The sequence below is a fragment of the Styela clava genome, chromosome 11 (genome assembly GCF_964204865.1).
Source record: "Styela clava chromosome 11, kaStyClav1.hap1.2, whole genome shotgun sequence".
In the NCBI taxonomy this organism is placed as follows: Eukaryota; Metazoa; Chordata; class Ascidiacea; order Stolidobranchia; family Styelidae; genus Styela; species Styela clava.
In genome coordinates this window covers 21,206,162-21,220,113 of record NC_135260.1, presented here as the reverse complement: position 1 = coordinate 21,220,113, position 13,952 = coordinate 21,206,162, and the positions used below count along the sequence as shown (strand labels likewise).

General features: G+C 35.4%; 1 long non-coding RNA gene across 1 annotated transcript; it reads left to right on the top strand.

The window, feature by feature from the left end:
- Nucleotides 1-5,561: 5,561 nt before the first annotated feature.
- Nucleotides 5,562-7,375, top strand: LOC120347863 (uncharacterized). Its single transcript, XR_013478926.1, has 3 exons — nt 5,562-5,670; nt 5,996-6,099; nt 7,252-7,375. It is a non-coding gene; the product is annotated as an uncharacterized LOC120347863 (long non-coding RNA).
- The last annotated feature ends 6,577 nt before the right edge of the window (nt 7,376-13,952 follow it).

The following is a 13,952-nucleotide window of genomic DNA, read 5'->3' as shown; positions in this document are numbered from 1 at the left end:
AGCAGGGACCGGCAAACTGTGGCCCGCGAACTAATTTTTGTAGCTTTCGAACGACCCGACTTTTAAATGCATAAAGCAAAAATTATCCTTACTTAAATATTGCCTGCGCCCAGATTTATGTGGTAACAAGTGCTGCTGTACGGCGCATGTTTTGTAATAGGTAGCATCCGTTCTATTTCGTTTACCATCGCTGTAATTAAAAGTTAATTTCATTTTTGAAATTCAATAATGTCTGTAAAACAGAGGTAATTTTGCTATGAAGGTAGAGCATTCCAAAGTGCTTGAACGTAAAAAACTTTTTCTTTTTTGCCCGTTCCAAACTCAGTTCACTTGATATGCACAGTCGGCATCACATTTATTATGATATTTAATGTTAATCGTCCTTACAAAACGTGTCATTCGGAATACGGCTGCGCTACTGCTCATATGTGCGCCAGTGCATAATGTGCGATGTGTACATTCAAAAGCATATATTGCTGTAAGTAGCTTTATGTAAAATGTATGACACTAAGAATAAATTTCGTACTCGCTGGTCAGATCGTCATTTGGACGATGCACTGGGTGTCAACGAAGTTGGCATTTAATTTTATCGCTTTGACCCTGACACAGAAACAACATTATCCCTCACATTGATGATAAGTGAATAAAAACAATGTGTTGTTTGATAATATATTCAAAAAGGCCATATACACCTCTCATTGTGACAGAATTTAACACAACAATAGAAAGTGCAAGTGCGCCATAATTTGAAGTTTAATGTCTCGATTGTTCAGAAGCGAAAATAATGCGGCCTGCACTCTACCCGAAATGTGTATATTTGGCCCGCAAGTACATAAAGTTTGCCGACCACTGTTCTAGAGATGACACGCAAAAATAGAAAGAACACTAAAATGGAAAGAGAGAAAGACTTCAGTGGTAAAATAAATACACTGGAGGCTAAATTTATAACAATGGAAGCAAATTGTACAACAATGGCAGCACGAGTAGAAGGAATCGAAGGAGCAGTGGACGAACTTGGGATTGATGTAAAACAGTGACGTGACAGTGCGATGGTACCTCATCAAAATGTGAGGAGTTGGCGAGAGGAGCTGCAAACGACACTACATTAAATTCAGGAGAATGTGTTTAAAACAATGGTTAATAGCCAGAGCGCCCATGTCAGTTTATGATGAGACAACTAGTGAGGTAAGCGAATAGACACCTCAGCGTAGTGAGATAATGGATGATCTGTGACAAAATTGTGTCGGAAAAGACACCACACGCAACAACTACGGAAATAGGCCGAAGCCGGAAATGGAGACTCCACCTGCCATGCCCATGTACCCGATGAGTTTTTCTACTCCTTTGACAAAGGGTTCCGCTAGTGAATGTGGGGTTATGTTCAAGCCGGAACGACAACCGGAAAAATTTCATAGATCGGAAAATTGGGGCACTTTTCTGTAAAATTTTAGGACTAAAGCCAAGTCTTATGGTTCGGATACGGACACGATAGAAAGTGAATTAGGCATTTGTGTGGTAGACAATGCTCTAAGTCAGGGCTTCCCAAACTAGAGGCCGCGGCCCTGGAAGGGGCTGCGAAACGAATTTTATGGGCCGCAAAGAGAACACCAAATTTACACAAAGTACCATATATATTGTACTTTTTCAGACTCTTGATTCAAAATACAATTATTATACAAATAGTGTAAAACAAAGATTTCACGATTCCAAGTGAATATATCATCATAATACCGTGTTTTTCCGAAAATAAGACACTGTCTTCAATTTTCTTTCGAAAATAACACTAGGGCTTATTTTTGGGATAGAGAATAATGAGATTTTTTATTATACAAAATATGAATACCGATTTTCATTTACTTATAAATAGCACGTTTATTATTTAAAATAACTACTAAGTATAGATTATTAACCATTTAAAAAAGTAGAAAATATTTCTTGCGATCGACTGGGACGCATTGGTTCTCGAACTTCATCGTATTGTGACGCCCTTCAAAAATATGCTCAAGTTGCAGCCCGTGAAAATACGTATTGATACCTTTTAATAAAAGATCTTTTTCGCAATGAGTTTCATATAAACGAACAAACAAAACTTAACGACAGTCAGTGAAATCGCAATTAATGAACCTTGGTAGAAAAGCCTGCTTTATATGAATACGAAATCGCAAAGAAGATAGGAGTGCACAACGCTTTTTGAACCAAGGACAAATAACCTTTATCTACAGAAAACCGAATTTTTCAGAATTAAACTTTTCTATTATAGCAACATCACAGATAAAATCGATTCAATCTTTCTTTTTCCCAGTGAAAGTAGAATATATGGTTTGTTTGGAAGGTTCACGAATCACGAAATTTTGCGACGTTCTAGCAAAATTAAAACGACGCACTTCCACGAGATTGAGTCAAAAAAAAGTTGCGCTATCAACTAAGTCTTTTTTAAAAGCGAGCGCTTATATTGGAATCTTTTTCAAAATTCAGGCTTGGTCTTATCCTCGGGGAAACACGGTAGAATGATCGCACTTGCATAACAATGCATATTCTGATCGCGAAACCCGATTTACGGTTTGCATAACAATGACGGCTTTAATCATTGGGCTAGCGGTTTCCGAAGACGATTTGCTGAGTGCTCTTAATCATATTACACATCATATTTATTCTAAATGTTTTATTGTTTCAAATGACGTGTTATGAATCAAAGTCATTTTGCCGTTCTATGTGTTTACTTTCTGTACGTAGGGTCTATTGTTACGTAATATAAGAGATAAACCCTACATGATGCAATTTCGTATAGGCCGCAGTTTATTCATTTGCTGAACCAAATTCATCAAACTTGAGTGATTTTTTTAGCATTTTAAAGAAAACCCAGGCAGAGATAAAAAAAAAAGAAACGTTAACTTTTTGCCTTGATTCCTCGGGCCAACATGATTGAAAACCTCAATAGACATTTAGTACCTATTAACGATGACAAAATTGTGTTTTGTTCTGAGGCAGTATATTTTTCGTGTGAATGCGCCATGAGTTTTTTCCCTGATAATTTGGCGTCGCACAAAATGCTGCCTTATGCTAAGTTTGATCAATAAGAGTGAACAATTCGAGATAAGGACCATGCCGTCGGTAGCCAGACATCGTAATTCACTATTTAGGCCCGTATAAACATACATTGAGCCTTGCTATGCCGAAAAAAGCATTCGTACCCAATACACTGAATAATTGAGAAACGTTAATCTGAATAAATATGTGCTTGTTTTTGTTATTGAGTAGACATGTTAAAGTTGAGAATTAGCTGTGCCAATAAAACATCAAAAAGGCATAATTCGAACTGTTCGGCATTATTTAACGTGGACAAGGGCCGCGAAAAAATGTAATATATTAAAAAGGGGCCGCGAGCTCAAAAGTTCGGGAAGCCCTGCTCTAAGTCACTATGAGCGAAGGGTGAATGCTTTGCGTCTATCGTACGCCATTTTAAAAAATATTTCGAAGTGGAAAGTGGTATTTAAGCCCTTTGAGCCTCTTTCAGTCAGCGTGTGAAGATGGCAAGAGAAACCTATATTGAATCTGGCGCTGCGTCGAGACAGTTGGCTAGTCGAGCTTAACCATACTTTTGGATAGGGATGACTATGCAAAATCGCAATTTTTGCGAGGATTAGACAACAAGGTTCGTTTGAGCATTGGTCTTTTGCAACCGCTCTGTTGGAAGATGCAATATCGTTGGCTACCAGATATCAATATTATGAAAGGCCATGGCAACCCACAAAAGAGGCAACCAAACCAAGAAATATTGTAGCAAAAGTTTCTAGGGATGAGGCTGAGATGATATCCGGAGCTTCTATTATCAAGAAGATTTTGGACCTCCATACGCCATGTTCCCACTGTAAGCAAACGGGTCACTGGGCACGAGATAGTTTGAATAATACGGATGGATTAACTTGTTTTCAGTGCGGACACTAGTAATATCTTACCAAAAAAATATTGTAGGAAAAGTAAAGGCATTTGCAATATATATAGGTTGCTAGTAATATTTCCCTCAAAACAATATTTTAAGAAAGTTATCAGCTATTTAACGATGAGTGGGCTTTGTCGGGAACTATTGTAACAGGCTTTTGGCAATACGTCATTTGAAAAAAATGACTTCGTCCGCTCATTGGACCACTAAGCTCAAAGTAGCCCGGAAGGTGGAGAGAAATTGAACACGTCAAATGTTCGGTTCAATACTGAGGGTTTGAAGCGTGTGGTAATCTGGGGATAAGGCCACTAATATGCGATTATCGCTCGATATTTGTGAGATTTTTGAAAAATTTATAGCAGTAGTAGTATATAGTAGATCTGGGAAGTCCGAAGATGCCTCACAGTATGTATAGTCATAGTATGTCACATATAAATGAACAAACCGGTGTAAAACTCAGATATACTGTCGATATTTTGTTCAGCATACGGATTTAAATTTGCTAATTCAAATCTTGGAGGCTTCATAATCACCGAAACTCAATTGCTAAAACTGTAGTTGAAGAGAATATTATAGGGTAGAATATCGGTTTAACGAAATGCACACAAAATTCATTGTTCTTAAATTGTTAATGGCCTGGTTCACATTAGGTTTTTCATTCATTTTAACATCAAGTATGAAGGTATGTGCAAAACGTTCGAATTAAAGGTGTAACTAAAATTTGAAATATCCAGCCTAAGCAACGGTGCCATTGTTCATAAACTTGCTTAATAGTTAGTCAATATTTTTATTCAAATGTACAATAAATGTAAATAATTGCATCCATCTCCTCTTAAAATATTTATGCAATTTCCCTTGCCAAATGTCAAATCGATTTATATTTTCTCCGAAATAGGTAAACATATATATATATATCAATTTGAGATATCAAGAACATTGACGAATATCAAATGGAAAGTCATTGTACTAACAGTCCTGTCAAAACAAAAAGAAAATATACAAATTATGATTTTGACATAATTTTATCTGGAATTGGGGCTATGGGAAATTATCAAATTTTCTTGGTACTCGCTGTTTATTACATCAGCATTCCAGGGGCTATGAATCAAGTCGGGAGTGTTTTCCTTTCTGCAATTCCGGATTACAGGTGTTATATACAAGAAGTTGACAACGAATTGTTTGTAAACCAAACCAACTGGAACAAAACTGTTTTGGATGTGTCCACTCCGATCGACTCCAATACTAAAGTAAGGGCATAAGTCTTTGCGGTATGCGCGGAATGCAAAGTATTTTGCCCTCATATACAAAATTTTAGTTTATGCAGTTTAAAATGCAGTCATGCTCTAAACTATTTCGTTCCACTGTTGCGACTTAAAATGCGTTGTGTTCATTCTATAACAATAGTCAAAAGTATTATTTGTCTGCAATTGAATTGCCTTTGGTTGCAGGTAGAGACTTGGCAAACCAACTTCATTTCAATTTGAACACGTCTTGCTTTGATTCGCCTGTCTAAAGTTGACGAAATACAATGATCACATAGTATTTTTTAGTTAATAATAATAATATATATATATATATATATACAGAGACATGATGGATGCAAGCAGTATTCATATAGAACAAATTGCACCCTGCCTAATTTAGAAGAATGCTTTACCAATGAAACAAGTTCGTGCATAAATGGACATGTTTTTGACAAGAGCAGTTACGAAAGTACAACGACGACTGATGTATGTTTTAGTATACGCAATAGGCCATATGCAATGAGCAATCATAATTACGGTTTTGAGATACATTTCTGTCTTGCAATTTATCATCCTCAAAAGTTAGCCAAAATTTAGAATATCATCCACGTATATAATACCGTATTTTGAGAATTATTCATATATACACCAACAAATCTGGCTATATTTTAATGGTCATGAAAACAACACAAAGATAGGGTGTACGTGCACTACAACTATCCTTTATATTTCAAAATATTCATCTAAGGTAAAACTTCATTTGATTTTTGATTAAAAAATACAAATCAAGAATGAAATATTGTTCTTGTAGTGGGATCTTGTATGTGATCGATTGTATCTTACAACACTTGCATCAGTTGTTTATTTTGTTGGTGTTTTCTTTGCCGTAATTCTTGGTGGAAATCTAGGTGACAGGTCAGTGATTTTATATTTTGTTGACTTCGATAAAACTTATTCTTATGATTGGATCTTGCGCGAATGCGGCCAGATTCAATATGTTAAACGAGGCCCATTTAAGATGTAGCCGCAAATAAATGATGATAAATTGACAACTTTTTCTGCAAAATTAACGTCTCAAATGAATACAAATCTAGCATCGTACGTCTTAAACGCTCCTAAAACTTTATACTTTTCTGCTAATAGCCATGTAATATTGGCTATGGTGTTTTCAATAACTAAATAATCAAATTTTTGAATAGTAAAAATCTAACACACAGTTTTTGCACAATGGTCCTTAAATTTTATGATATGCCGTCGCCTACTTCATACATGAGGACACAGGACGAAATTATATAACTACCTCTCAAATATTACCAAGTCAATATCATTAGAAAATTTTAACGGAAAATTCTTTTTTTTCAGTTACCGTATATTTCTTATATGAATCACAGAACTGCGTTATGATGACTACTCGTATAAATACGTTAAAGCGAAAAACATTTATTAAGTTTTATCAGTGGAAAATATGGCGGTTTGCCGTGCTAAAGTCGTAGCCCATCAATAGCTATTCCGGCTATAAAATCTATAAATACAGTTGTTCAATAAACGATTTGTTTGCTTTCAGGTAGTCATCGCATTCATTCCCAGAAAAGCACTTTGATGCAATTTTTCATTACAAATCATGTATATATTACAGCTATTCCACTTCTGTGCACTATTTGTAGTCTACGAAGCCTTATCGTACAATGTGATCAATGGCACTACAAAACGATCTCGTGGTTCTCGTTGATAATTAGATTACTATTCCGACCCAATTAATAGCATTTCACCCATTTTTTGCACGTTGGAAAATAAATTTTATGTACCATATGAGTATATACATAAGTATATACATTCTACCAAAGCGAACGCTGTATTCGAGGTATATCAAATACAATGAATAAATATATGAAATAGTATAATATTATTACTTAAAGGCAATTCGTTGGTTATTGCTCGTTCCTATAGCCAATTAAAAAGATTTACTTAATTTAGTTCGTTCATTTTATTGGGAATGGAAACAAAATACTTTATCAAATAAGCTATTATGAAGTTCATTTGGAATTAACTACGTTTTATTTGATTCAGGTTTGGACGAACGCGTGTGCTTATAATCGGACAAGTTTTTACTTTTATATTTGGCGTTGGTTGTGCGTTTTCACCTAACTTAGCAACATTTGCTGCAACAAGATTTTTTATTGCAATATTTTGCATATCGTCCGGTCCACCTTCATTTGTTTATGGTAAGCATTTAGGTATTATTAGACCTCCATAAAAAAAATCAGTATAATTTTGCTTAATTGTGTCTCACGATATAACTAATACATAATTTATCTTAATTAGTAATATTACAGTGATTCTCAAACCTTCCCATACCCAGGTGTAATGGTAGCATCAAATAAAATATTAGCCTTTGTTTTAATCAAGATTTATTGATTTTTGCCTAAATACGATAATACTCGTATAAAATTATTTATCTTTGTGTTGGGCTGATGTGGATTAAAACCTGGTTTTCGACACTTGCAATAATTTACCATCGCTTTCGAACGTGATATATACGTGTGATTACTCGTCGACCAAAGGCCTCAAATAGCAACAAGTATTTGACAGACAGAAGACAAATCGCCCAAATTAAGCAATATAACTTAGTCTTTTCGGTACAACCAAGCGTTTACGTAGGCAGAAAAATAACATAACAGTAAAATGTTTTGCGGACTGGTAAATAAACTGCGGGGACCGTAACAAGGATTGTTAAATACTGGTTTAGAATATTATGTATTAGATGACCCTGGAACCTTTACTGTGCAGCAGTGTTATTCTATAGTTGTTGGGTGAGCCACACTCGAATTTAGAGTCCGAACTATGCAAACTCTTCCGCGTCGGAAAATCACGGTTGGCTATGAGTTCTCACTCATTTAATCTTATTTGACACGAAGTTGACCTATAGATCGTTTCAAAATTATGTTATTGTTGGTCATGTTTTTGTTGTTATGATAACTCGCTCCTCTCCTTAACTACTAGACCAATTGATTTGGAATTTTCAGTGGTTAAAAGACTGTATTTTTCGCTAGGACGGTATTACTTTAATTTATTCCTAAATTTTCTATGAATCCTTCAGGAGATCTGATATTTCATCCAAAATTTCACTGTATTATTCTTCATCTCTGATTTCTTTCTTCATTTACGAAATCTTGATTCGAGAAAGTTATCCCGTACCGGTGACGCGATGTATTGTGAACCAGGTACGGTCACTGTAAAACGGTGTTTCCCAACCCGAGTCCGTTGCGGACTCATTCAAACGCAAATGAGTCCGCAACGAGCCAGAAATTCACTGCGGGCCGCAAACGTTTTTGCCAAACTTAACTATCAGCCAAGGTACGATTTACGTTAGAATTTACATAAAACATAAAAAGCAAGTTTATTTACATAGCATTAATCGAGTCAATAATTTCTGGTTACTGAGCAGGGCTGGAAATATATTCGAATATTCAACCATTAGAATAGCAATTTATTATTCTAAAATTTGGTAACACGTGACGCGACAGGTCACAGACGATTGGATTTCACAACTCACTTGCGGATTTCCGACGAAAACACACGAGTCTGTACACGCTTCGATAGTTACCTACATTGGTGTTTCTCGCGAGTTCGAACAATGAGGACTAATTTTTTTTTTTTCAGGTAGGTGACAATGGTGGCAACCCAAATTTTCTAAATTGAAAAGCGACAATACAAAATACTAAAAATAAAACGGTGAACACCATAACTTTTGTTCTATGATGGTCCGCGACCGATTAAAAACGCTTTTCAGACATTGCAAATTTCGGATGCTACCGTAGTATACGTACCAGGGCATTTTCCCTTAGGATTCTTTGCTTTACTGCATGCCTTCACATTGGTACGTACAGTACTGGAGCGACGTAAGTTTTGTAGGAACAGCTCAGATTTGTCGAATTCACAATAATACGAATCAAAACAAAATATAAGCGGGCACTTTACCACGCATTTTCGTGTCCACGGATTGTCATAGTATTTTCTGAGTGGTATTGCTTTTATTTCCTCAACACAACCACAGATTAAATTGATCACAATTAAATTAGTAATAAAGCAAAACGATGAATATGTATTTTTGATTTACTAATATACTTTAAATAAATATTTTAATAAGTACAATATCACGTTGTACTCTCTGGAAATTTATAGCAGATAGTAAGATTTTTCTAACGGCGATAACAAATTCGAAAGAACGCAAAAACTAAATATAATCGAGCAATATATTCTCACATTATTATGTTCGCAGATTGCCGTGAAACAGCACAATTCACTTCTCAAAACTTCTTAAAATATGTTTTTCAGCTATTGAAATCGTTGGTGATAAATGGAGAACTTTCATTGGAATCAGTATTCAGATAGTGTTTGCAATTGGGTATATGATTCTATCCGGACTTTCATATAACTGGAGAAATTGGCGCCATCTTCAACTTTCCATCGCCATGTTTTCTGTAGTTTATTTCATCCTATGGTTTTTTGTTCCAGAATCACCAAGGTATTGATAATCAGCCTATATTTTGACTACTTTCATCAACCAAATTCCTTATATTGTAAGATTTTTATATTGAATCTACTGTAATTCGAATTAATTGGAATGTCGTTGAATAGTTTCTTGAATAAACTTTTCTTAAAAGCCATTTATAAACACTTGGACATAACTTTTTAGATTAGGAGTAATGAGGGATCTGTGAAATGTTTCGATAAATTAATGATGAGTATATTTTAAATGATTATGGTTTTAGATGGCTACTATCAAGAGGTCAAGTGAAGAAAGCCAAAAAAATTTCTAATAAACTTGCTGAAAAGAACGGTCGAAAACTATTACCTGATATTTGGGAAAAAGCTCTTATTAATAATGAGGTCAGGTATATTACAGTTTATGAGAAGTTACCCTTGAAATTAACAAGCTTTGTTCAACTTTAAATGATGCATGATTGAGTTGAAAAAAAGCACTGAAAAATTCTATCTATATAGTCCAATGGATGTTTCCCCAAGCAACGACTTCATTGTTATTTTCGTGAAAATGGACATTTAATTAATTTAACTGATGAAAACGACCCCAAAACGGAATGGACTTAGCTCCAAATAACCTGTCAGTATTTCCAAAAAGCAGTTGTTCGTAAATTTTGGAATGACATGTATTTTTTGAACATGTGGATTAAATTGCACTCGCCCAATCCCAAAAATAGTCTTTATATTTAGATTTTTTTGCAATGGTAGAGAATAAGTATAAAAACTTTCTGGGGTAAAGGATCGGGGAAACATTCATTGCTGTCAGTAAATAGGATTTTTATTATGAATGCCAATACAAAGACGGTGCAAAATGAATCGGTACAGGCATTTTGCAATTTAATGTATTTCTTGAAACCGACGTGGTGACTGAGGCGGTCATGTCTGACGAAAACAAAATATGTTTCTATAAATTTAAGTAAAACATTGCAATTTGGAGTAAAAAACTGATCACATGGGACTCAGTAAAAAGTTGAACAAAAAATTAATAAATTCGAATCGACAAGAATCAATTTGTCAGATTTGCGTACACTGGCTGTATTTCAGCTTCTTCAATCGACTCTAAGGTTACAATATCAGCGGGTCCATGCATACATGTTTTTATTGAATAAACTTTTCAGGATGAAGTTGACAACATGTATCCGTACCCGTTCATTTTATTGAAAAGGCCGTACATGAGACGCGTAACTATTAACATTGTATTCTGTTGGTTTGTTGTTTCTTTAGTCTATTATGGATTATCTCTCAACGTTGGAAGCTTGGCGGGTAAGTTATTGTTTTTATATCTTTGAAACTGGCATTGATTACAAAATCATTACAAAACTACCCACAATTTATTTGGACCAAGTTTAGAACTAATGACCGCTGAACAGGTGAACAAGAACTTACAGCGGTAGACCATCATGGCATAATAAGCAAGCACAGGCATCGTGGGCAAGAACCACAAAGTAAGTCGTGAGACAAGGCCCTCCCTTAAAGTTGCCTAAAATGAGTTTTGTAGCGCACATGTGGTAACTAAACAATCTTTCAATTTTGTATGAAAATGGACGTATGCCTACTGAACGCATTCCAGCTTGTTTCATGCAAACAAAAGTTACACTTTTCTTATAAAAGTTGCTTTGAAAACTAAGATGCAAAAGTTGGGTATACGGGGATTCGGGAAAACCAACAACCACAGGTTTACAATTACAGCAAGTCTATTCTTATGCAATAAAGTCAGAAATTAGTATCGTTGGCACAAAAAAAAAATGTGTAATTTCTCACTCAGCGCGCTTGATCCAATCAAATGACGCACTGCAATAGCGAGCGGCATGTGTTTGGATACCTGCATCTATACTTCGGTCGAGAGATGAAGGGTATTCTGACACATATAAATATTTTTTCGGCAGCTCTTACTTCAATATATACACACAGAGGATGAGGCCTATGCCCAGTTATCGGACCGGCAAATTTGACCTGCAACTTTGGTACGGGTTTTTTCACAGCATCATCATCGAACTCTTCCGAAGTGGGAGACCGATGCTAAAAATAAGGGCCGTAGTTATTGATAAAATCTTTTAGATACATTCGGATATATGAAAGTGATTCAAAATTTACTTTGGCTTCAATGACGTCGCTGACTGAAATGACATCCACAAAACTCAGTTCACTGCACAAATGCCACTTGTATGAATGTAAGTTATCTTTCCAAATGTTATTTCGCCTGAAACATAATCAAGCTAAGCGTGTTGATGTATGTCTTGAACAGGGTGTTTGGGGTTTTCCTTCGCAAAACATTTTGAATTCTGAAGCATACCGCGCTCTCTTTTCCTTCGTCTTCTTCGATTCATTTCATTCTTACAAGTATATAAATATAAATAAATAATAATAAAATAAATAATAATGTAAATAAATATATATAAATATATATAAAACAAATTGGAATAACATAGTAGACGTCTTCGGGCAAATAAAAAAGTACCATTATATACTCCGCTGTCCGTCTACAACCACATACGGGATTTCTCAGCTCCCCGTCACTTCCTATGCTACAATTCTTTCAACCCCTGCATAGCTTGTCATCGCTGCCCAACTTTTTGTCAACTCTGTGAATTTATACCAATTAGCATCAGTAAAATTGATTACTTCTTCCTCACAAACATGCATCACACAGAAAGTCATTATTCTCTGAATCAAACATTCCACATGAACATACAAGTATCATTATCGGTATTTGATGCATTTCTTTTTGAATCAGCCTACCCTGATGGTATCTGATTAAAGTTTCTAATCATAGTAAAGGTCTACACGTAACTGATACCTCTACTTTTTGCATCATCTTAGATAAGCTTAAATTAATCACAAGAGTGCGATGCTAAAATATATGGACACTAAAGCCAAAACGAAGTAGTACGGGTATCCATCTGACGCAGTAGATGGTACGCGACTACGTGATAAACATGGGTACGCGACTATCGCAAAAGCGGAACTGCCATAAAGTGCGCAATTTTTGATGATGCCATCGCACACAAATAACAAATCCCATATAGAGCTTTATTTTGAAATAAATAAAGTAATAGCTTCTAGGGAAAAATACAAATTGTAACCAGTTAAAATTTCAAAGCAGCAGAAATCTGTGTTGATTGCAACTTTGTTGCCGAAAAGTCCGAGACCATAGGGCGTTAGCAACTCATATTTCTCATAGTAAAAGAATATTTCCCGTAAAATGTGCGATTTTTCAGAATTGAAACAAACTATTAATTGTTAATGATAATGGGCGTTTTGAAATTATTTCCAGCTAGTTTACCTCATGTGCGATAAGAAACTGAACAATAGACGGCCTCGTCACGCGCCTTAAAACAATGGTTGCATTATTGTATCGTGTTGAAAAAAGCAAACCAATTTGTTTAAAGCCAAATGACAAAGAAGTTTAGGTGCTCCCGAAGTATGCGAACCAAGATGGCGGACATCGGAACGTAACATGGGTAACAGGTTAGGGTTAGGCGATAATTTTTTTCCAATTTTCCTTATTTTAGTCCTATTATCAGTTCGAAGACTAGCCAAGAGCGTCCCGTAGTATTTATACCTAAAATTATGGCCTAACCCTAACATAGTACACATAGTACATTCCGATGTCCGCCATCTTGGTTCGCATACTTCGGGAGCACCGAAGTTTATATAGCCTCGACTCAATTTAAGTATCGAATACCAGAGAATATTTTTAACGACAACGATAATATTTATTTTTATTTGTCCGAATAAATATAATTGATGATGGTGGTTTATTATTTTTACTAGTCCAAGCCCAACAACTTGTTTATTTCAGTGTCATTCTTCATTCATTATACTTCTCTATATGCGTTTTCGAATCCACTTAATAAAGCATTGAGAATTGGCCCAGTATCTCCGGTAATTTTACATAACAGGTGACGACAGGGTTAACAATTTACTTGGAGGAGTTTGTGAGATTGCATCTTGTGTTATTGTAATATTAACAATGGATAGATTTGGAAGAAGACCGATTGTATCCATTGGTTTCTTACTTGGAGGAATATCCTGTATTTTGTCAGCCGTTTGCAATCACTTCTCATCAGACATAAAAGGTTTGACGAACATGCTCTTGAATTGTTTGAATAATTAACCCTAATGACACACTTGCTATGCATACCCTGTAAATTACATACCAATTCAATTCATTGGCATCAGCATAGGATTTAATTTTAATAAGCTAACTAAATATTGTTATACTC